General features: G+C 44.0%; 1 protein-coding gene and 1 long non-coding RNA gene across 7 annotated transcripts in view; one reads left to right on the top strand and one right to left on the bottom strand.

Moving 5' to 3' along the window:
* The window catches only part of SCEL (sciellin), a 732,032-nt gene extending 709,973 nt beyond the window's left edge, over positions 1-22,059 (bottom strand). The window contains exon 1 of the mRNA XM_081815076.1: positions 21,977-22,059. The gene's annotated coding sequence lies outside the window, so the exon portion shown is untranslated. The remainder of the gene's footprint in view (positions 1-21,976) is intronic.
* The window catches only part of LOC115941740 (uncharacterized), an 85,387-nt gene that overhangs the window by 20,352 nt on the left and 41,554 nt on the right, over positions 1-23,481 (top strand). For 5 of the 6 annotated variants that reach the window (XR_014143825.1, XR_014143823.1, XR_014143824.1 and 2 more), the window contains 3 exons: positions 6,701-15,609; positions 16,511-16,699; positions 20,109-21,372. This is a non-coding gene — a long non-coding RNA (uncharacterized LOC115941740). The remainder of the gene's footprint in view (positions 1-6,700; positions 15,610-16,510; positions 16,700-20,108; positions 21,373-23,481) is intronic. The other variant, XR_014143827.1, reaches the window with a different exon arrangement.

The raw sequence follows: 23,481 nt of genomic DNA, 5'->3' as shown, positions 1-23,481 counted from the left end.
AGAGAGAAGAACCATATGGTCCTCTCAATTGATGCAGAAAAAGCATTTGACAAAATACCTCATCCTTTCCTGATTAAAACTCTTCAGAGTATACGGATAGAGGGAACATTCCTCAAGTTCATAAAATCCGTCTATGAAAAACCCACAGCGAATATCCTCCTCAATGGGGAAAAGCTGAGAGCCTTTCCCTTAAGATCAGGAACACATCAAGGATGCCCACTCTCGCCACTATTGTTCAACACAGTACCAGAAGTCCTAGCAACAGCAATCAGACAACAAAAAGAAATAAAAGGTATTCAAATTGTCAAAGAAGAAGTCAAACTCTCTCTCTTCGCAGATGACGTGATACTTTATGTGGAAAATCCGAAAGACTCCACCCCCAAATTACTAGAACTCATATAGCAATTCAGTAATGTGGCCGGATACAAAATCCATGCACAGAAATCAGTTGCTTTCTTAGACACTAACAATGCAACTGTAGAAAGAGAAATGATTCCATTTACAATAGCACCAAAAACCGTAAGATACCTCAGAATAAACCCACCCAAAGGGGTAAAGGATCTATACTCTAGGAACTACAGAACACTCATGAAAGAAATTGAAGAAGGCACAAAAAGATGGAAAAACATTCCATGCTCATGGATCGGAAGAATAAACATTGTCTCTAGGAGTTTGAAACCACTGTGGTTACCTCACATAACTGGAATCATGCAGTATTTGTCTTTTTGGAACTGGCTGATTTTATTTAGCGTAATGATCCTCAAGGTTCATCTGTGTTGTAGCCTGTGGCAGATTGTCCTTCTCTCTTAAGGCTGAATAATATTCTTTTGTATGTGTATCGTATGTTTTGTTTATCCATTCTTCTGTCGATGGACATTTTGATTGCTCCCACTTTTTGGTGGTTACAAATAGTGCTGCTGTGAACATGGGAATGTAGATATCTGTTTGGGTCGCTGCTTTCAGTTCTTTTGGGGTATATATCCAGAAGTAGAATTGCTGGATCATGTGGGAATTCTATATTTAATTTTTTTTACACTTAATTTTTTGAGGAACCACCAGAGGGTTTCTAAATAGTGTATATTTTTAAAGATTTTATTTATTTCTTTGAGAGAGAGAGAGAGCGTGGGGGGAGGAGGGGGAGAGAGAGAGGGAGAAGCAGACTCCCCACTGAGCAGGGAGCCCGAAGGTGGGGCTTGATCCCAGGACCCTGAGATCATGATCTGAGCCGAAGACAGATGCTTAACCAACTGAGCCACCCAGGCACCCCTCTAAATAATATTTGTAATAAACCTTCTTATTAAGGGAAATTTAAATGCAATAAGATAGAAAGAAGAGTATAATGAATTCTCATGTGTACCACATTTAGTTTCAATAGTTGTTTAGGATGATTATGTGGTGTGTAATGTGGATCAACTTATTAACTGATTGAGCAGTTGAGTATCAAATGATGAATCAGACACGATTCCTGTCAGCTGAGGTAACCCTGGGTGGTGGCGAGGGCAGGTCCGGTCCCCTCCTCCGGGAGCATGGCTGGCTGAGAGCCCCAGTCGCTGCTCTGGATCTACCATCTTGTTTGTGCAGGCTACACCCTCAGTGAGTGGGCTGCTAGTAGTGCGGTGGGGGGGCTGTTACCGACTGTGAGATGCAGGACTCCTCCATCGGTGACTTTGACTCAAGGCCTTTCCATCAGCCTGGTCAGGTCTTTCTCAGAACGCTCCGTGATCTGAGGCTTTATCCAATTTTCCTCCCTTGCCCTCTCCCCTTTTGCACTGGTCAGCTCAGCATCTCTCCTATTTCTCTTCCCTTACTTCTCTACAGGTGTTTCCCCTGGTAAATCTCTTACACATCCAATCCTGTCTGTTTCTTGGAGGACCTGAGCCAACCTTTTTAAGGCTTTACTTAAGTTTTGGGTCTTTTTCACATCCCAGAAACGCAAACAATTTGAACTTAAGAGGACTCATTCCTTCTCACATATCCTTCAGCCCCTGCCAGCAGGCATCTCTCACTGACCATCTTTTTCTGCAAGTTGAAATCATTTTGGCCGTTCTCCATTCACTGCACTTGTTTTCCACCATTTGCCCAAGTGTATGTGTCCCTCTGGTGTGGAGGAGTTAGTCCCTCCTTATAGTCAGAATCTTTGGGACTCATCTTTCTTGTCAAAGTTTGCTTATTAAGGTATATCCCAAATGAAGATAGTTTCCTATCTAAGTGGGCTTCTGACATCAGCCTTTAAAATATGTGTTTTTCAGCCCCACTACACATGAATATAGATGGATGAAGAAAATGAAAAGTGTAGTGGGTGCTGGGATTGATCTGTCTACTGGGTAGCGCGAGCCACGAAGGAGGGGACGTTAGACTCAAACTGGGGCCGGGGTGGTAGAGGTGGTGGGTGTGCAGAGAGCAGAAAGCCCAGGTAGGATCCTACTTGCTGCAGTTGCCCGGAGGGGGTGAGGTGGGGTAGGGGGTGGGGAGTAGGTGTGGAGAGGAGTGGAAGTAGCCCTACTCAAAAAGGCCTCAGTATGAAAAAAAAATCATTGTCATCAAAAGACCTGATGCTTATTTTACATTCATTAGGTACACTGTTCTAGGTGCTTTCCATGCAACTCCATGAATCCACACAACAGACGATGTTTCTTGCCCCACTTTCCAGAGGAGGAGAATGAGGGGCAGAGTGAGAGACTGGGGGGCTTGTCAAGGTCTTAGCACTGGAGAGGGGTAGAGTCAGGATATGGACTCAGGCTGGCTCCTGACTGTGTGTTCGTCCCCCGTCTCCCCCACTCCTAACACCATGGGGCAGGCCTGGGAACTGGATGTGGGTGCTAGAGAGAAGGACGGTCAGAGTTCAACATTCTAGAACCTGGTACACTAATCTTTTCATTTGACCTCAAATGCAGAGATAGTGGTATCATTACTAATGCTTACTCTAATAGAAAAGACAGTATTTAATATTTATAGCAAGCCGATGCCATTTATTTAAGCAGATGCAATCACTGACATGTGGGTTATCTATCTGTTGCAATACCACATACAGAGAAATGATGGGTATTCCTGAACTGAACGTTCATGAATCTTTCCGTGCTCCCATCCCATACCGCTCATAACTCAGCCTTTTTCTTTCTGAATCGTAATAAAATGTCTTCACTATAATGTGTCATCTTTACCTGCAATTAAAACAGAATAAGGATATATGAGTCAAAGGGTACATTTTTATTCTTTTCAAGTTCTCATCTCTATGAGCTGTGGAATAAAATAACAAAAATGACAAGAAAAAGTTGAAATATATCTGTGGATTGATTTCTGTGTCCTATTTCTAAAGCAAGCAAGAAAGTGTTCATGTTAAAGTAGATTTCCTTTCCAAAAATGTACAGCTTCTTAAAAGACTATAAGCCATTGACATACAATTGCTTTGAAGTGTAAAATTATTTTAAAAGTAAAAAAGACTTCCAATTTATAAATTTCTTCGGCTATTCCTTCAAAGTCTTATTTATTCTCCCTGAAAGCACTCAGCAAACCACAAATGCAATAAAGAACAAATGGGCCTGGGTGGCTCAGATGGTTGGGCGTCTGCCCTCGGCTCGGGTAATGGTCTCGGGGTCCTGGGATCGAGCCCCATGTTGGGCTTCCTGCTCGGTGGGAGGCCTGCTTCATCCTCTCCCTCTACTGCTCCCCCTGCTTGTACTCTCTCGCTCTCTCTGTCGAATAAATAAATAAAATCTTTAAAGAAAAAAAAAAGAACAAATGTCCTAAATGCAAGATGGAATCAGGGCAACAGCTATTAGTCTGGGATAGGTGGTATATTGACTCGGTGTATAACGGCTATTTGTTTTCTTTATTTACAATCACTTAAGTCTAATTGCTTTAGAAGATAAAAGGTAATTTTTGATTTATGCAGAAAACCTGGGGGAAAAGTTTCTGAGCATTTTAATCGTTTTTTTTTTTTTTTTTTTAGGGGGGTGGCAGAGGGAGAGGGCGAGAGAATCTTAAGCAGGCTCCACACCTAAAGCGGAGCCGATGTGGGGCTCGATCTCAGGAGCCTGAGATCACGACCTGAGCCGAAATCAAGAGTTGGACGCTTGACAGACTGAGCCCCCCAGGCTCCCCGGGGCATTTTAAAAGATATTCACAGCTAGGCTCTGGGTGCCTTCTGGAAGAAGTTGCATCCTGTGTGAAAGTGTCTCCCCAGTTTTTACATTATCATCGCTGCCGTGTTCCATACAGTATCACTGTTGCTTTCCAGGGGGTGAGGCCCTGTGCTATGGTACTGAGCCCACTCAGCTGGCCGGGTGGTGGGACGCAGAGCCTTCTCCGGGAGGGTGGGGAAATGCGGCCGGCTCACCAGGGGGACTGGGCTCTCTGCTCCAGCTTCTCCCACTTAGAGCCACGCTCAGCATGTTATGAGGGAAACCAGTAGTCCTTGCACCCCATGTGAAGGTGTGTTGACTTCTTCCTCCCGCCTGTCAGCTTGGCTCTGAGCCTCCTGCCACCTCTGAGCCTCCCCCCTCCCCCCCCCCCATTGCTCTGGGGGGTGGGATGCAAAACCCTTATCTGGTACTACTGGGGAAAACCTGTTCACAGAGACTCTGATGCCCTTGTCTACTGAGTCCTCTGCGGCACCTTGCTGGGAAATATTTATGGATAATTTTGGCGATGCTTTACTGGGACAGAGCGTCCTAGGCCCTCATCATCATCATCATCATCATCTTCATTAAGTGCCCAATTCTGGGTGATTTTCTGTTTGATACTGAATCAAAAATTAAACAGCCTAGATTTCCTCTGTGTAGGATTATAACTTAGGGTAAACACCATTGCCGAAGGGATGGGCACAAATTTGCAAATATGACCGAGGGATGAAACCAACTTGTTAGCAGCCAGCATGGGTGGACCCATGATTGGCATATCAGAAGGAGATATGTAGGTAACGGGGAATCTCGAGGAGAAGGAAGTAGTTTACCTTTCTCTGGTTAGTATTTCAGGGGGACAGGGACAGCAGAGCTCCCCTTCGCTGAGTCTCAGTGGTCAAAGAGAGCGTGGGGGTGGTGGGTATTCCGGGGTTCTCGGTGCTCAGCTTTATGGAGAGGAGTCATGAGTTGACTTAAGTTCTGACTGCTGGTACTGGAGGTGGGTCGAAGGAGCAGCGCCTGAGAAAGAAACCAGGTTCAGACTCAGACCTGGGTTTGAATCACAGCCTTGTGACCAGCTGTAAGATCTGGGGCAAATCATGCAACTGGAATTCTCAGCCTCGTTTTATTTGTCTGTAAAATGGGAATAACATCTGCTTTGCCTGATGTATCTGAGATCCCTGGCCTGTATCACAAAGAGCAATCACTGCTATCTTGGTACAAAGAAGGGTCAAGGCAAGTAACAATGTCCAGAGGGCCCACACGAAAAATTCTGGAGGGTTGGATATCACCATGAATTTGTGTTCCCTAAAGGCAGCATGGCCCTGGGTTAAAATCTAGGTTTTTGTGCTATAAGTAAGTAGATCCACAATCTAAAGAAGATGAAACTTTTTTTTTTCTTTAAAGCTCTCAAAACCCTGTAGGGAGAGGCAGAGAAATCCACCTTATTTCACACTTGCGTTTCTGGACAGTGGCTTTGGAGATGGTGGGTGGGAGAGGGATCTAAGCTGTGGGTAAGCTTCAAGACCTCCACCCTGCGTCTCTGTACTGCCTGCTAATGCTGAGCCACAGCTTCCTTTTTATGTTTCCACATGTTTCCTCTGTAGCTACAAGCCTGCCCAGGCTGCAGGAGAGAGGCCGTGGGGTCCAGACGTGGGCTGAACTCTGTCCCGGCCCCACTGCAGTCCAAGTTGGCACGAGGAGATGAGGACCTGTCTTCGGAGCAGCCCACCAGATGCCTCATGAGGAGCGTGGGCAGACCAGATGAGAAGTGCACAATTTCTGATTCAGAAAACCCTGGGGCTAGAGCTTCTCAAACGTTCCCGCTCCATGAGCCCCTTCCTTTCTCTTACCCCGAGCACAAGAAGACAATGAGGAGTAGTGGGCAGAGAGTGCCCAGGAGACCTGAATTTGAGTTCTGTGTAATCTTGGGTTCCCACTACTCACTCCGGGCTAGGTTTTCTATCAGTAAATGATCAAAGTGGACAGAGGTCCTTCCAAGTTGCAATGCCTGGGCCTTAAACTCCAAGGGCGGGCAGAACCTTTCCCGCACCTACCCCCCCCCCCCCCGCACAATGGCCCATGTGCCCAGGGCTCTGTTTTTTGGGTCTCTGCTTCTCTGACTGCCCCAGAGCTTGGCTGTTTGCCACCTACCTTCTGGGTGAAGCAGAGGGTGCTAAGGGCTTGTGCTTAGAAAGGAAGTGAGAGAAGTCAGAGCCTGCTGCAAGCCTGCTGCACCCCTTGGGGAGGGTGAGGAGGGTGGGGCAGCTGAAAGTTTGTGTTCATTTCTATTTGCCTGGTGGAAATTGAGACCGGGTTGCTGGGAGCCAGAGACCATCCAATAAACACTATTTTCAGGACAGGAGTCGGGGGTCTCTACTCCCTGAACATTTCAGTTCTCTGCTTCAGGATTTTTTCATGAAACCTTTCAACAGCAAGCACTTAGCTAAAGCTTGGCACTGTTCCTCGGCCGCTGGCCTTCCTGTCCAACCGGCCGGGCTGCCAGAAGTGGCTCATTGTATTTTGGGGCAGTGGGGTTTAGTGAGACCTAGGATCTCATTCTTACATTTTTCTCCTCACAGTCCATGCTGGAACAACAAATCTCATGCCCAAGAATGGAGCTGAAGAAGCTGAAAGGAAAGCGGGGTCCACACAGGAGAAACGAAGGAGGGGATTAAGAGAGATATTATAGGAAACATCTCATCAATGTGGCACCTTCATCATCTGGATATTCCAGAGGAAACCTCCAGAATGGCCCGCTTGCCAAATGTAGATACATCTAAAGCCAATAAGATTTTGTGACCCATAGTATTCTCTGCCTGGTGCCCAGCGATATGCTCAGTGGAGGTAAAAATGCAAAGTACGGCCTGGAAAGAAATTTATTTTTGTGGTTTCTTAGAAATGACTGCCGTCCGTAGCTCTTAGCACGTGAAGCAGCAGATGGAGTTGCATACGCCCCATGGGAGGGAGGATGGGTGCAGCGATTTCTTTCTGACTCCAGTGTATTTCTTACTGAGACACAGGAAGGCTCATGGAATTTGATGCCCCGGCTCATCACTGCTCAAGACTCAATTCAGCCCAAATTGCTCCTGTTGGAGAAGTGAACTCGGATGGTTCCTTTAATGAGGCAGGAAGGGGAAATTCCATTTTCTGCCTGAGCTCAGTGCAGCCTGCCCGAAGGCTGAGGGGTCCAGATGCCTAGCCGGTGACCGACTTGGATCCAGGAGCCGCAGTGTCAGCAGATCTGGAGGCTCAGCCTCGCTTGGAATCAGATGCTATTAAAGCAGAACAGAATCTCCTCTGAACAAGCTGCCACCACCGCTCCCATGGCCACCATCTGCTGTAGCAATGTCCCCACCGTGATGTGCTCCCTGCTTCTTCTGGTTACCTTCCCATGCATGTAGTGCCGCCTGATTCGGGAGGCTGTAAGCTATAAATAATGGCTTTAGCACCCGGCTCAAGCCAGGAGCAGAATTCTCTATGGTGGAATCGTGCCAGCGCCCAGAAAAGGCAGTGGTGGCCCCTCATCTGCCTCCCTCCCTCCCCCCAGTTCCCTCCCGCCGGTCCCCACCCTTTCTTTTTCCAGGCGTCTGGGGCTCTCTCTTGTTTGGCAGCTGCATCTGGTGGACCACCTTGGAGCAATGAGCTTCTGCCTCCCAGCTCGGTGAAACTTGCAGTTTGAAAGAGAGCCTCCAGAAGAGAGTAGCGCGATTCCAGAAGAACAGACTTGTGAATGGTGGCTCGGCAAGTGCCCAGCTTGCTGGCTCCCGGGCCGGGGAGATACTGTTGCACAAGGTGGCCTTTGGAGTGCCCGTCCTCTGAACTAGACCATCTAGGTCATTTGCTACGTTTTTGGGAGTAGGGCTGGCACTGACACAAATTAATTTCTAATTCCGCCCTCAGAGTAGCGGCACCCAAGATCTGGGACTGTTGGCAATTAGTAGGCTGCCCTGGGGGCAATTTCTTCAGACGTTTTTGTCATTTCTTTTAGCACAGGGTTCTAACCTGGTAGTAACTGTAGGGCTTTGGGTGTCTTAGGGAGCTAAAACAAAATATCATAGACTACGTGGCTTAAACAACAAATGTTTCTCTCTCATAGTTCCGGAGGCTGGGAATCCGAGATCATGATGCTGGCTGATGGGGTTCCTGGTGAGGGCTTGATGCCTGGCTTGCAGATGCTGGCTGCCTTCTGGCCTTCAGAGGGGGTGGGGGAGGGAGAGGGAGAGCCAGGGACAGAGCTTTTAAGGTTGAATCGGCTTGAGAACCCCAGGCGCTCCAAATTCTAGTCTGTTGTTATTTCAACAACATTCTTGTGCCTCAGGTACCAGTTGTTCTTTTAGTTACAATATCTGCTCTTTCAGACTTCCTTTGACAAGAAATTTGTACTTCTGAAGTCAATTTATTTAATAATAAGAATATCTGTCCCTCCGATGGAAGTTGAAACCTAAGCATTTGCAGATGACACCATCAAATGAGTAGCATCTGCCTCAAAAAGCAGGCCTAATATATTCTGCCCTGGGGAAAAGTAACAGGACCTCTTATAAGGAGAGTTGACAACTTGAATGAAAGTATCACGTGGTCCTTGAGATCAAATAGTGGCAAGAGTCACCTTAGAAAGAAAGCATTTTGCATGCTCTCAACAGGAAGCTTGAGACCCTTGTTTGACCTGATCAGTCTGATGAAGAATGAGAAAGACTGTGCCATCCAGGTGGGGGGGGGGTAAGGACAAGTACGTGAGGGAGGCAGGAGACCAAGGGACAGAGAGGCCAAGGTGGGCACACTAGGAAGGCAGAAGGAGCCCATTTTCCCCAACTTGATGCACTGACTCCTAGAGGCAGGTGTGTTCTGTGGTGGAGAAGAATGGACTGAAAGTCCTGTAATCGGAATCCTATAACCCGCTCTGAGGCCGGGCACACCAAGCAAACTGCTTTCAGGTTGTATTTCCGGGCTGGCCAGGCCAGAGACACACACGAGGGTCCTGAAAACTACAAGGCAGTGTAAGTGGACATGTTGGCTTTCTTGTTTCTCCCTCAATCTCCCATGAGCTTACATCCTCCAGAGCTGAATTCATTGTGTATGCTGACAACATGGAATATCAAAGCCTATAGAGGGGAGGACTGGCCTTGCCTGAGGGAGAGAGCCCCAAGCTAAATGTCACTTTGAGGGTCATTTGGCTGTGAGCCCGGCAGGACCTCCTGGTGACACTTCTAACGTGACCCGCACCTTCTTTCAGACTTCTTAACGTATGTAACCAGGGCAATTATTTATATACAGTGTAATTGAACTACATTTCCTCCAGCTATGACCAAGTTTAATCTCAACCTATTTTTCTCATTTAAGCTCTTGCCCCGCCTTCTCCTCCCAATTCCTGTTTTTCATTTCAAAAGCAGTTTATGAGTCTCCTCATTGTTGAAACACTCTTGAGAAAGTGAAATGTGACTTATCACCGGCTAGCCTGACGTACGTGTGATACAGTCTTGTCTTGGACAAAGCGGAGTGCTTTATTACCTTATTTTTGAAGAAATGAGTCATTTCTGGGTGTGTTTCCAAGAAACGGACAATTTAATAATAAAAATATTTGTCTTTATGTAAGATATTTGTCTTTATGTAATATATAGTAGAAGAGTATTTGTCTTAATAATAATGTTTTAAAGTAAGACGTGGTTGTACCTTACACAGGGAAAGAATGGGACACAGGATCTCCCACCAGATGAAGGGAAAGGATGAACACAAGAGTACTGACAACAAAGAAGACTGGAGGTGACTTTTGTGAGAACACCCGTAACAGTGAGAGCATCCCTCCGTATGTGTGTATCGCCTCACGTCAACTTTTTTTTTAGTACTGTTTTCACTTTTTCGTAAAAATTTTAAAAAGTTTTGTAGTGTAATATTTTTTAATTACAGCATCAGAAATAGAGGCACTATTTCTATTTACGATTCTGGAAATTAGGGGAAAAATGACTATTTGACAGTTGTTATACAAGGTACGTTGGTGATATAGCAGTACCAGTCAATTTTCCAGAAAAACTTGCATTCTGTAAATTGTTTTTGCACTGGATGAATGTCATGACAACTTTTTGAGGTAGGCTGGTTAGGCTATATTGTTTACTTTTAATGACACAGTGGGAACTGGAGAACGCTCCACCTCGAAAGAATGTTCTGGTGGTTGTGGGGAGCAATGCCACCTACGTGGTATGGGGGTCTGGGAACTCCAGGCTGCTATTGATTTGGAATCCAAATTCCCTCACAGATGCACCTGCTCTCTGGTGACCACTGCCTCCCACCAATCCCCATGCCCAGAATCTCATCAACTACCTACTGGAGAGAAATTGGTTTACTGATTTTTTTTTTTTTAAGATTTTATTTATTTATTTGATAGAGAGAGAGAGAGAGTGAGCGCAGGCAGGGGGAGTGGCAGGCAGAGGCAGAGGGAGAAGCAGGCTCCCTGCAGAGAAGGGGGAGCCCAATGTGGGACTCGATCCCAGGACTCTGGGATCATGACCTGAGCCGAAGGCAGTCGCTTAACCAACTGAGCCACCCAGGCGCACTTGGTTTACTGATTTAATCGATTTTTTTTTTTTTTTGGAGAAATTAGTTTACTAATTACTATTGTTGAGGGCCTATTACATGCAGGTCATCCTTCTAGATTCCAAAGAAAGATTTATAGACACAATCCTTGCTTTGGAGGCGACAGTTAGTGAGTAATAATATTAATACTAAGGATAGTTTCCCTTCATGAAGTAATCATCACTGTTCTAGATGTAGGGATACAAAGATAAATCGACATAATCTATGTCTTCTGGGAACTCACGTTTAATGCTGGAGTTAAAAGGATGAATCAGATACTGTTCCTGTACTTAAAGGGTACAATCCAGTAAATTACTAGTAAATATAAATAATAATGACAATAATAGCTTCTGTGTACTAGGCACTGTAATAAGTCCCTTGATTCTACTCCTTAAACCTTACTCTTTGCAACTGTATGTTAATAATTAATTGGGATAATTAGTTGTCCCAATTACAGAGAAGGATTTAGGGTCAGAAAGATAAAGTGAGCTGATATTAATCACCTGGGCAGAATATTGTGGAAAAGAGATCAAAGCCAGCCTGACTCTACAGCTTGCCCTATTTTCTCCGCACAAGAACAGAGGCCTGTTGCTTAGCAAAGTTTTATCATCAATAGGGAAGGCTCTCTTGCGTCATCTGCAGTGTTTTCAGAAGCATAATTGCCCAATGAAATGCTCTAGTGAAAACCAGTGTGGGAAAGCACACAGCCTCCAGGGTGGGCACCTCTGAAAGAAAGTGCATATTAATTAAGGTAGATTCATTGCAGTAAGAAACAAATTGGAGTCAAGAATGTGCAATGGCTCAAACATAATAGTTTACTTCTTGCTTATGTAATACCCTGAAGGGTGTTCTTTAATTGGAGCTTCCTGGTGGTGATTCAGGGACCCAACCTCCATCTACCCTGTGGCTCTGCCCTGTGGCTCTGTCGTCCTCCCCGCGTGGCTTCCAAAGTGGTTGTGTTTGTTGCATCAGGCCAGTGGGTGGAGAAAGAGCACAGACTGCTGTGCATGGGAGTTCCATGCACCAGACCGACAAGTGGTGCATGTCCCTGACAGTCCCCTGTTACGGTTCAGTGTTGTGGCTATACATAACTCCGAGGGAACTGGGCGTGAGGTCCAGCTATGTGTCCGGGAAAGACGAGGAATGTGGCCCCCAGTCTCGGCCCCGTGGTGGTTTTGCTGCACCTCCATACTGAAAGCACAACTAACCTGGCAGCACTAGGGTGTCCTGTGAAAGGGAAGGTGTTTTTTTAGTTATAGCCCCAGCAAAGTGGCCTGAAAGTTCTGGCTAGAGTAATTTGTGGAGCAGAGTAGGAGCAGGTTTCTGAAGGACAGAGAAGTCAAGGTGTGGTCAGGAGAGAGCTTCAGCACTGTTCACATTTCCAGAGTCCTCCTCCCATCTGTAAACTTATGAGGCTCTTACACTGGCTTTTAGTTGGTGCAGTCTCTGCATCTGACCCAGCGTCTCAGCAGGGCATGGGGGAGCGTCTGCTTCTTAGCTTTGCCCTGGACCGTGGAGAGTGGTGGAAGGCCACTGGGCCTTGGGCTCTCATTTTTCCACCTAACGTTCACTTGGCCTTCGGGTTAACATAGAGGACTCAGCAGTCAGCAGGTTGGAGAAGAAGAGGGTGGCTGAGGGATGAAGAAGCTGACCATTGGAGCAAAAGCAGAACACATTTTTTTTCTTTTCTCTAGATCTTTATTCTTTCCCTCATTTCCCTTCATTAAATGTGACTTTCCTCTTTGAAAGAATATTTGTGCAGATCGCCTGCCTCATGGGCCCCCTCCATCATCCATGTTATGTAAAATGTCTTCAGGAGACATGCTACCCAGAAGCTCCATGGGGAGAAGAATCACAGGACTGGGCCCCAAGACAGCTACGAAGGTGGTGACATTATTAGGCACCTTTGCTTTTCATTTTGTGTCTTTCCAGCAGGTGCCTTTCCTGGGTTTACTTCTAGCTCTGTTGGTTGGAAACATACCTGATAAAGGGTTCTCTATAAAATCTTCACTTTTTGTGTGGGGGTGGGTATTTCCACTGTGTCAGGCTGCTCTTCTGTCATCTTCAGAACAAATCTTTGCTGATGGGATTTCTGGCTCCCCAACAATTTCTGGGCATTGTAGCCTGGGCGAATCCTCCTAGGTGCTCTCAGAAGCTATAGATGAATTCTTGAGATTCATCTTCTTGAGACCAAGTTTTTTCTGGTGAAGTTGGATGATTTTATTCAAGCCCTGAGTGGGGTCCATTTTCCTATATCCATGGAAGGAATCACTGGATAAATTAGAAAAAGTACTCAGCCACCACAAATCATTTCCTTTATAGGTCAGAGGTTTTCATCTTTAGACAATGCACTGAGTTAGGCAGTTGGTAAATTATGAAGGTATTATTTAGTGGGAGAGGTACTGGAGTTGGAACATTTGATCTACACTTAAAATTGAAAACAGAGGTTCTTAATATGTATGCGGCATAAATAGATTTGATGGCACACCGGAAGAGACTGAGAGTCTCAGAAGAGTGTAACAAGTAAGCGATGATCACAGTGCGGCTGCTATCACGGTATGGTCATGCCTCCCAGTGTGTAGAACATTCTGCCTCGCTCCCACACCGCTCACCAGTTTCAGTGGTGCTCATCTTGGTAGACCTAATGATTGCCCTGAACTCCTTCTCTGATATACCAATAAGGCAAAATTCTTGTGGGTTATAGTGAACAAACAGCTTTTATTTGGATCCAGATGAATTATGATCCTTACCTCTTATTCGCAGCACATTGTCCTCTACTCTATAACATGTAAATGAAATTATGGCAACACACCCATGTAAGAGTACACCATGAGTAGTTGCCACTGACTGTGGACCCTGTGAGTTCTAGAAAGGGTTGAACATACAAAGATGAACACTGACTAGCTTGGAAATAGCACAAGGCTAATTTATTTATGGGTTGAATTGTGTTTCCCAAAAAGATATGTTGAGGTCCTAACTCCCCATACCGTGAATGTGACTTTATTTGGAAATAAGGCTTTTTGTTTATGTAATCAAATTAAGTTGAGGTCATCGTGGATGATGGTGGGTCCTAATTCGCTGGTGTCCTTATAAGGAGGAGCAAATTTGTGCCCAGAGACACACAGGGAGAAGGCCACGTGATGACAGAGGCACAGACTGGAGTGAATCAGCTGCAAGCCAAGCAATGCCAAGGACTGTTGGCAAGCACCACCAGCCAGAAGAAAGGCATGGAAGGGATTCTCCCTCAGAGCCTACAGAAGGAACCAACCCTGCCAACACCTTGATTTCAGACTCCCAGCCTCCGGAGCTGTGAGAGAAAAAAATGTCTGTTGTTTTAAGCTCCCCAGTTTGTGGTGCTTTGATATGGCAGCCGCACAGGAAACCGGCCCTGAGGGGAATGTCAAAACCAGTCATTTCCTCCACCAACGGTGTTCTGTTACAGTTGTGCCTTGTGTCATGGAGACCCCGGAGATGCCTACTGGTGGGAAAATGACTTTGATGCAAAATTGCTTCCCCTTGGAGCCAAGAGAAATTCTCTCTCTCTCCCTGCCCCAATTCCCTCTTTCTCTCCCCTCCCCCACCCGCCTCCTGGCATCTTCCAAGTTCACTCGTTGGTAAAAGCGTCCCCGTAATACTCATACTTTCTTAAAAAATATGTGTTGACAGGGGCTTATGTTTTTTTCTTTCGTTTTCAGATGCTGAGGTTTTTAGTGAGCCCTTTCTGGTCAATACTGCAGGGTTTCCATCAAATAGCACTAGAAGTCTTTTCAAAGACCTGCGAGATCGAAAAGATCCCAGCCTGTTGAACGGAGAGTAATTGGTGTCACACACCCGCCTCATTCTTACAAATATCTCCTCTTCCCTTGCGGGCAGGAACCGGGAAAAGGAAGAGGTGCAGGGGGCGTGGGAGTGCAGGGCGGCGCACCCTGAGAAGAGGAACGGGCCTTTTGCACATTACTCGCATTACTCGCATCTGCTGGTTAGCTCCGAGCCCCCTGCGGAGGCCAAGGGGCCTGTGAAACCACCCCAGCAGTCCCACGGCCACCTTCGATGATATGTGGAAGGGAAGAGGTTGAGGTAAACGCAACCCAATTAATCAAATAAGGATTAAGGGCAAGCAAAGACAAAAATAGTACCTTTACTGATTTCTGGGAGATAATTAAATCAGACTTACTGCACAGGGAGAGAAAAGATACGGTAAGTTTATAAAAGAGAAGACCTTAAGTTCTGCAACATTAAGTTGATGCTCTGCATCAACAAAGCGAAGAAATCCCCTCCTGGCGGGGTGATACCGGCACATTGGGATAGTCAGTAGCTATTAAAAAAGATCGCAAAGAGTAAACAATAAAATATCCATAGCTATTTGAGCATAATAAACTCTTATATTGAATAGTTGGATGAGATGTTCTTTTAACTGGCTGCATAAAATACAAAATTTTCCAACACAGAAAGACAGCTCACTTTTTTTTTTTTTTTTTGCTGTTAGGAGTTCTCACTTAACATCCCTGCTGCCAATTTTAATTGATATTCCACTGAAGGTATTAATAAAATTTTAGAACATACCACTAGTTATATATATGTATAGTATCTGAAACACACACACACAGTGTCTGAAAAAGATGTCTTCTCAGCTCTTATTTTCTTGGAGAGAGCTCATGGCAACCTTCCTGCCTGAAAGGGCAACTTCCTTTCTCCTCTCTACTCATTGATCAACAAAATGCATCTACACATATATACTAATCACCCGGAGTGTAAATAATATATTTAATGTGTATTCTTACTCAGTGTTTATTTCATAAATAACTGTCATGATCAGGGTCCTTGGATTGCAGGCAACAGATGACTTTGGGCAATTGAAGAAGGGAATCTCCTGGAAATTTACCAGGAACTCAGCAAATCCTTGGAAAACTGAGAATCAGACTTGGTAATAATCATTATTTAAGGCTGCTCTGGGGGCTGGGAGTGTTGTCAGACCAGGAACAATCATGTTTGGGCACCACAGGTGGGAAGTGTGGAATTCCAGCAGCTTCTTCCATCCCAGTATCTCTCACATAAGATGCAAATCCTGGAAGACAGCAGCTGATTCCCCAGGCTTCTGGCTTTTCCGAGGAAGTGTGGAGAAGGCTGGTTAATTTGACATTCTTAGTAGGATGCAGGCACTGGATTTACTGTAGGTAAATTTCCATCAAATAGACTACTATTTGTCTATTTCCATCAAATAGACTTCTAGTGCTATTTGATGGAAACCCTGCAGTATTGACCAGAAGGGGCTCACTAAAAACCTCAATACAATGGGAAAGAAGTAATTCACCAAAAGAAAATTTGTGTCCTATAGGAAGGAGAAGTGAATATTGAACTGTCAAAAATATTAAACACATATGCACATAAAGCTCTACTGCAATAGTTTATATGTATGTCTTTACATTTGATTTAAGTTATTGTGCATGCATACACAAATGCATATTATATTACATAGACCTATGCTATTTTTAAATAGTACCTTGCAATGATAGTGCAGGTCCGATGTAGATTTTTGAAGGCCATGAAACACTTAGAAAAAAGGTTTATTTATTTATTTGAGAGAGAGAGAGCATGGTGGGGGGGGGGGTGGGCAGAGGGAGAAGGAGAGAGAAACTCAAGCGGACTCCATGCTGAGTGCAAAGCCCGATGTGGGGCTGGATCTCATGACAGTGAAATCATGACCTGAGCTGAAATCAAGAGTCGGACGTTTAACCGACTGAGCCACCTGGGTGCCCCTTTGAAATACTTTTTTTATGATTCTTTTCTGGAAATATTTTTCCTAATCTGAATGATTTCTTTTTTAGGGTCTAGCAGAGAAGGAATGAGGATAATGTATTGAATCAAAGCACATCTCTTGATTTATGGGGTGCCTCAGTAGTGACTTGGAGATGAACAGATCATTAATCTGATACTTATTGAAAAGGTGGATGGAAATGCATAGAGAGAGAGGCATTGAAATTACAGCAGGACCACTGGCCTTTTGACGTTTTCAGGTAAAGGATCACAAGTATAGTAGAGTCTGGCTTATGATGCAAAACAGGTACTTGGAAAAGAAGAAGGGAATGAACGTGGAATCATCCAGTCTAGGTCATTTTTGAGACTTGTGAAGCTAAACTAAAAAATTATCAGATTTTATGCTTGATGAGTATGTCTTTTGTCTTGGCTTTGTTTCTAGAAAGAGTTAGTTGTTGTTATTTAGCTATATTTGTGGATAAACATCTTGACGAAATTCAGTATAGGTACTAAAATTTTATCTGATTAAAAAGTGGGGCAATCACAATCAATTCATCTACAAATACAATTAAGAAGCCTAACTTTTTAAAAAGTGATTTTTTTAATGTTTAATTTATTTTTTAGTAATTTCTACATCCAGTGTGGGGCTTGAACTCATAACCCCAAGATCAAGAGGCGAATGCTATACTGACTGAGCCAGCCAGCTGCCCCAGAATTACTTTATTTTTTTAGATTAACATATAATGTATTATTTGTTTCAGGGGTACAGGTCTGTGATTCATCAGTCTTACACAATTCACAGTGCTCACCATAGTACATACCCTCCCCAGCGTCCATCACCCAACCACCCCATCCCTCCCACCCCCTCCTCTCCAGCAACCCTCAGTTTATTTCTTGAGATTAAGAGTCTCTTATGGTTTGTCTCCCTCTCTGGTTTCGTCGTTTCATTTTTCCTCTCTTCCCTATGATTTTCTACCTTGTTTCTTAAATACCGCATATTAGTGAGATCATATAATTGTCTTTCTCTGATTGACTTATTTCACTTAGCATAATACCCTCTAGTTCCATCCATGTCGTTGCAAATGGCAAGATTTCATTTTTTCTGATGGCTGCGTAACATTCCTTTGTATATATATACCACATCTTCTTTATCCATTCATCTGTCGATGGACATTTGGGCTTAAAGAGTGATTTCTATTGAAACATATTCTAGTAATTTGAAAATACTGACATTTGTGATTTAAAAAAGGCCAATTATAAGTTATTACATTTTGAATCCTGAGTTTTTGTTAGTGGCTTGACCTATAATCACTGATACACATTCTCTGCCAATTGAGTGCTTCCAGTAGAGTTAAATGTTACAAATTTGGGTGGACCAAAAGAAATGTTCTTTTTTCTTTATGCAATTTTCTTTTAAATCCAATCAAGCAATGCCTTCATTTTTTTCATAATTCTGCCATGGTGGTGTTCAGTTGAAGTTTGTTTCTTTTATTTTCCTTAGCTCTCCAGTAATGTGTAACACTTTATTACCTCTGAGGCTGACTGGGTATGTGAGCATCACAGGATGGTCGGCCCTGTAAACCCGCTTTGCTTTTACTGATATGAGGCTCTATGAGCTTGTCAACTGTTGTTAAACCAGAGCGGGAAGTGGATGGTAATGTAATTGGTCTCTAAGGTGAAAAGTCAACAGGTTCCACGTTACTATAATTTTCTTAATGCAAGAATCTTTAGCCATGGCATTAGCATATTTTGTGTAGTCTGGAAAGCAGCAAGGCATATATAAAAATGGGAGAATCTCAAACAAAATCTTAAGCAGGGGCCCTTAATGTGGAAATAATAGTTCCCTGGGACCTGGAGGAAGTCTGATGGAGAACCTGCTGGGTCAGAAGAACTAGATCATAGAAGAGGGCTTGTATTAGGGGAAGAGAAGCTAGAATGCTACTGCTTGGGGAGAGGTGGGCTGTGCTTCTTTCTCCGAGTTTCCTCCTATCATCCTACTCCTTCTGTGCTCCCTCCCACTCCTCCCAAATCCCTTCGAAACCTTTGTGTATGGGGATGGTTGCTATAACTGGGTTTAAAGGCTTTTCTCTATTATTCTTACAAGATGTCCCTGGAGTAGGCTAATATTATCATCATTTTACAGATGAAGGAACATATGTCACTAGCCTAGAGAAAGAAATTATAAAGAATTATAAAGAAAATGGCAAAGCAGAGATTGTTCTCTTAGTTACCTTAAAAAGGTTCACGATGTTCACATGCTTAATACTGGAGTAAGTGGGGGCGCCTGGGTGGCTCAGTTGGTTAAGCGACTGCCTTCGGCTCAGGTCATGATCCTGGAGTCCCAGGATCGAGTCCCGCATCAGGCTCCCTGCTCGGCAGGGAGTCTGCTTCTCCCTCTGACCCTCCTCCCTCTCAGGCTCTCTGTCTCTCATTCTCTCTCTTGCAAATAAATAAATAAAATCTTTAAAAAAAAAATACTGGAGTAAGTGGTGTGAAGGTTCAGAAATCCCTGGAAAATTTCAGAAGGAAAATGGCATCCCCACCCCAAGGATTTTTTTTTCTTTTTTTTCCCCTACAAACATTTCAGAGGGAAACGTCTCAATTCTCTCAGAAAATGAAAAAGAAAAAAATTGTCTCTCCCTGTCCTTGGAGCATTTTTAAAAAATGGGTTTTCATACCTCACCCCAGAGACAGGGGAAAATTGGGTACTCTCTCGGGGCTTCCATATTTTGGAAGGTCCTATATTCCAAGTGGAGCTGGGTCTTTGGAGTCAGGTTTCTGCAGCAAGCAGCAGAAGGAGGATGGCCAGCAGCAGATGCCAAGACAGCTTTGTGGTGTTCCTGCATGATTAGCAGCGTGGGATGGCTTCTCTCTTGCCCTCAAGTCACTGAGGCCGAGATCAGGGTTGGCTGCCAGACAGCATCCTGGTGACATATCCTTCAGGACATATGTCGGCAGCCTTCTTGGGCTCCTTATTCCCCTCTGATTGTCTCTTTTGTCTGTACTACTAATCAAACTCTAGGGCAAGTAAAAGTAGAGGTTAATTTTGTAATATTAGATCTCAAAGAGGAGGAATTATGAGAAACACGTGTACTATACTAATTCAGTGATTGATTTTGTTTTCTATTTTAACTCCACTTGACACGTGAGCTTCGCCAAGTCACAAGTGTCTAAACCTCAGTGAACTCGTCCATAAAATTGAGCCCATCTTCCAGGTGTTGACAGGATGTTTTGAAGGATAAGTGAGTTAAGATGGGTAAAGCTGATACACAGTACAACCTGGGTCTGTATTGGGTACTTTGGGTTGTAATCCCAGGTCTTTCAGACGAGGTCTGAATTCTGCCTTTTGGAGTTCCACGTTAGCGTTATCTGTGCAAATTTCAGTGTAGAAATGTGTAGACAGAGCACCTCAGTCTTCGGAATCAGGTCTGTGGCTTTCGTAGATTGGTCATTACTCCAATCTCTCCCAGTTTGTGTGATTGCCACAAAATCGTGTAAAAGTGGTATCTCATGTTCTCCGTTTGATAAAGCATCCCCTACCCACCTAGGGCTTAATAAATTGGAAGTTTTACTGCTTAGAAAATAATCAGGTGTTAAGAGAAGCACAAAATGTACTCTCATTTTCTGAAGGTTAATAGGCTTTTTCTGTCTCTGTGTTTCCCTCCATAGCATTACCCTCTAACGTGAGGCTGCTTCTCCCGATGCAGCAGAGATTGAAATGTCACAGCAGCATGATCAATTAGATGATGTAGAAGAGAGGCATTTGCTACCTGACCTTAATCCACTGGGCAAGAGTAACTGCATAGAGAAGACTGAATACGGAGAGACTGCAAGGCAGAGGAAAGCAGCAGAGTAGAGTTTAAACGGGCACAAAGCAGCATAAATGTTGACTCGTGATGAAAAGGACATCCTCAGGATAAAGGCTTATTATGACGTGCGTTGGTGCACTTACTCATTCAATTCTGAGTGAGGACAAAATAAACATAAACACCTCTAACAACAACAAAAAATATATGGTAGGAAAGGAAGCAGGTAAGTTTTTGCAGGAAGTCTAGATTTTGGATCACGTAGCTTGTGAACCAAAGTGACAGGGAGAAAGATAGATGCAAACGATACCCATGCGGTCAGATGTTGGCAGTGGGAGACGTGACTAAGGGACCATGATAGCTGTCTTCCTCTCTTTAAAGCCCTATCCTCAGAAGGAGGGAGGGTTAGACACCTTGTGGTGGGAATGACAGAGAGGAGGGGTGTGGCTTACTGTAAGGAATGGCTTCCCAATATTTGGAACCTGACAAAGGTCGCTGGGGCAGCCCTGCCCAGCTCCCCTGGGGCTGCATCAATGGATAACCGTGGTTGTAGAGGGATTCTTGCATTAAATGAGATGACTTCAATCACTCCCTAATATGCCTGCTCTGGAGCTTTACACCCCCTTGGAGAGGTCTAAAATGGTTTTGAAGCTTGTTGAGGAGCAGAACTAAATGAACTTTGGAGCTGCTTAGGCTTTGATAGAATCAGTCCTTCTCGGCCGCTTGTGTGCACATTGTGGGCCTGGGAATGGTTGCGAGTCTATTTTGATTATGGGCAGCTGGTGTTAGCTAAGGGTTTTATCAGATTAGTCATCCCTAGTAACAATGATATGAAGCGTTTCCCCCGGATTATTAGTGGAGATCTGTTATGTTTACTCTTTTAGTTTTATACTTATTTTTCTTTTCCATTTAAGCGCAACTCAATGTAAAAGGGTTGTGGTTGGGAATCTGTTTCCCCAAATAAGCCACTATTTTTTTCTAGGATCCATTTGGTTGTTTCTATTTGTGGAGTTCCATTGTGAGACATCAACTTATCATAGCTGTGGAAAACTAGCAGGAGGTTCAGAGGAAAGCCATGGAAACGATGAGGACCAGGAAAATGAAATGTAAACATGTATCCTGGGAAGGTGAGGTTGAGGATAATGTTTATGCCTGTTTGCATGTCACTTTCCCTAGCACAGCTACTCAAATACATATATGTTGACTAACTTGTGTGGGGCTTGTGTACAGCTGTGGTCTTCTAGTTTACGAAGGCTAATGGGGACGATGTTTTCTATTGAGACCCGGGTATGAGCTTCAGGATGATCACATAGTAGGTACTCCAGATTTAACAGATATTCACTGGATTAAATTGAATTCAATGTTAGTTTCAATACAGGCATCCTGCTGATAGTAAAGATCATTAAACTTTAAAATGTGTTCTCAAGGAACACTGTGGCATCTTCATTTGAGAACATCTTTTAAATTGGATAGCTAATTATCTGTTTAGAATAAAAGCAGAGAAATAGTTCTGAGTACTTCATAAGGACTCATACAGTTCTGGATTTCATTTGTGTGCTTTGCTTGTGTGTAAGCAAAGCATTAACTCCATAACTCAGGGGTGAAATAACACATGCATAAAAGATGAATAGGTAGAAAGAAACTCCTTATTTGAAATTATTTTTATCTAATCAAAAAGTATATAATAGTCTTAATTCTGCACTATCAAAGTTCCTCATAAAAAATGATCACATATGGGGCGCCTGGGTGGCTCAGTCGTTAAGCGTCTGCCTTCAGCTCAGGTCATGATCCCAGGGTCCTGGGATCGAGTCCCACATCGGGCTCCCTCCTCGGCGGGAAGCCTGCTTCTCCCTCTCCCACTCCCCCTGCTTGTGTTCCTGCTTTCGCTATCTCTCTCTCTGTCAAATAAATAAAATCTTTAAAAAAAAAAATGATCACATATGTTCCTGAGAGTGCCCAACATGTATTACAAACCTACTGTTGTCCCCAGGAGAAATTGATTCTGGGAAAGAGAGGATAGAATAAAACTTTGACTTTTCTTGAAAAAGTAATTGCATGGAGGACATATTGTTTCAGGACAAATAATGCCAATAAGACTTAATAGTTTCAAGCTGGTAGATGCTTATCATTGTACCACTGGAGAAACTTTCTGTTCTTCTTTTTCTGGTTGATGGACACTATGGTAAACATTTCAGAGAAGGCTACCTCTCCAAGATCCATTATCTCCCTTCTCCTACTACCTCCATTCTCAGCCAGGAAGTTTAGGTGACATCGACCCTCCCTCCAGGTATATGATTAGGTGGCTCTGATTGGTTTAGTCTAATTGGCACATCCCAGTCTTCCTGTCCCCATGGGAAGAGCATGAGACACAATCTGGCCAATGAGAGTGTGAATTCCAGAAGAGAACTTCTCTTCCTCTGGATGGTGTGGGGAAGAGATGTGAGGGCTGACACTGCTGCAGCCATTTTGCTACAAGGTGGGAGAGCCCAGATCCCGTGAGATGAAACTTAACTAGCTCTCTGTTCTTTAGTTTGCTCATCTTTAAAATGAAGATGATAATAGTACTTTCCTGTAGGTTTGTTGTTGAAATTAAATTGTTTAACTTATATAAGATGTTTAGGATAGTAAGCACCAATAAATGATACTTATTAGTAGATATAGTATATTTCCTCTATTTTAAGAAAAAAAACCCATCATTTCCCTTCCCTGAGCTCAATAATGTTTTAGACTTGAGCTGTTTGGTTAATTGTATTTAATTTCACAAGTTCTTTTCTTTTCTTTTTTAAGATTTTATTTATTTATTTGACAGAGAGAGACACAGTGAGAGAGGGAACACAAGCCGGGAGAGTGGGAGAGGGAGAAGCAAGCCTCCCGCTGAGCAGGGAGCCCTATGCGGGGCTCTATCCCAGGACCCTGAGATCATGACCTGAGCCGAAAGCAGACGCTTAATGACTGAGCCACCCAGGTGCCCCAAATTATTTTCTTTTCTATTGGCTCCACACTTAAGTGATCTCTGCAAAACCTTCATTGTGTTTAAGACTTTCCAGAAAATTGGGTTTTCCAGTAATACATTGTCCATGTCAGCATTTAAATTATGAAAGCCTTGGGACTAATCTCTAAGAGCCATCTCTGGACTTCTCGTACCTCCAAAATACCGGATTCTTCTTGAACCGTAGCTCTGTCTGGGAATAGTTTTGCAGAGAAGGAGGAGTTGAGAGTGAGAGGAACGAAGATGG

Source organism: Leptonychotes weddellii, chromosome 3 (assembly GCF_054177405.1).
Source record: "Leptonychotes weddellii isolate Sample4059 chromosome 3, ASM5417740v2, whole genome shotgun sequence".
Lineage (NCBI taxonomy): Eukaryota > Metazoa > Chordata > Mammalia > Carnivora > Phocidae > Leptonychotes > Leptonychotes weddellii.
The sequence above is the reverse complement of the archived record's forward strand: the minus strand, read 5'-3'. Positions and strand labels throughout refer to the sequence as shown.